Raw genomic sequence first — 1145 nt, 5'->3', positions numbered from 1 at the left:
CACTTAGTCTATTGAAATGTGTCCATTTAAATACTAGCCTAGGAATAATAATAATGATTATATCTTACCACTAGTCTAGGTACAGTACAGTACAATCCAATCCTTGGCCAGGCAATAATGAACCATTTGTACTCTTACTGTGACCATCTAATAATAATTATTACAATAATAAGTGGTGATCAGTAAAAGGTAGAAAATAGACTCAAATTCACGGAACAGAAACCTCCTGTCACTTTTGTTAACTGAGTAGATCTACGTACCACGATGGGTCTCATAGAAACCACAAAACCTTACCAACAGACCTGGAATCATTAATAATAAAAATTATGCAATATTTCTTACTCTTGAGCGTTAAGTGATTGTGTAATGAATACTTTTTGAAATCACAGAACCCGTCATTGTATATTGTACCCAACTGATCTTTACCAAATCAAAACTGTAATATATAATAAAATTAACTAATAATCTACTCTTGATGCAAATCGTGCAATTAACCAGGCCCGTAGCCAGGGTTACAAAAAGGGGGGTGACAAAATATTAGTTACATGAAATGGGGGTGACAAAGTATGAGTTACATGAAATGGGGGGTGACAAGTTGGACTGGATGCACATGAAATGCCACAAATACATGTTTGATTTAAGCAAACAAACAAAGGTACTAACTCAAAAGGGGGTGACATGTCACCCCAATCACCCTGGCTACGGGCCTGTTAACACTGACTTGAACTTTTACAGCAATTACAGGTGTAGCTGCTGTACAGTGTTTGTGGCTGCTGTCATTGGCTAGCTTGAAGTCTTTGAATAACTTATTAATGGAAAGAAGATTCAATGGATTTTTCTAAAAGACTAAAAATAATATTATAAAGAAGAGAATAATTTTTACCTTCAGCATAGCCACCATTTTTATTAAAATTAATATTCATTGTCTAGGCGTGTCAGTAATTTTATTTACTTTGGGTGGGGCTCATGTTTGTGCGTGGGTGCATAGATATTAAATTGATATAATATTGATATATGGTGGGTGTAGAATACACTGCAACAACAATGGCTACAAGTTCTTCTTCCCCTGCTCAGGGGCGTAGCCAGGGGGGGGCAAGGGGGGCAATTGCCCCTCCTTTTTAAACTCAAAATTAAAAATAATCAAA

At 36.2% G+C, this 1145-nt stretch overlaps 1 long non-coding RNA gene across 1 annotated transcript; it reads right to left on the bottom strand.

The window, feature by feature from the left end:
- Positions 1 to 67: 67 nt before the first annotated feature.
- On the bottom strand, positions 68 to 686 carry LOC109593485 (uncharacterized). Its single transcript, XR_002190986.1, has 3 exons — positions 343 to 686; positions 213 to 302; positions 68 to 147 (listed from the first exon to the last, which is right to left on the bottom strand). It is a non-coding gene; the product is annotated as an uncharacterized LOC109593485 (long non-coding RNA).
- Between the last annotated feature and the right edge of the window lie 459 nt (positions 687 to 1145).

Source organism: Amphimedon queenslandica, unplaced genomic scaffold (assembly GCF_000090795.2).
Source record: "Amphimedon queenslandica unplaced genomic scaffold, v1.1 AMPQUscaffold_1324_Cont26664, whole genome shotgun sequence".
Lineage (NCBI taxonomy): Eukaryota > Metazoa > Porifera > Demospongiae > Haplosclerida > Niphatidae > Amphimedon > Amphimedon queenslandica.
This window is presented reverse-complemented; position numbering and strand designations above follow the sequence as displayed.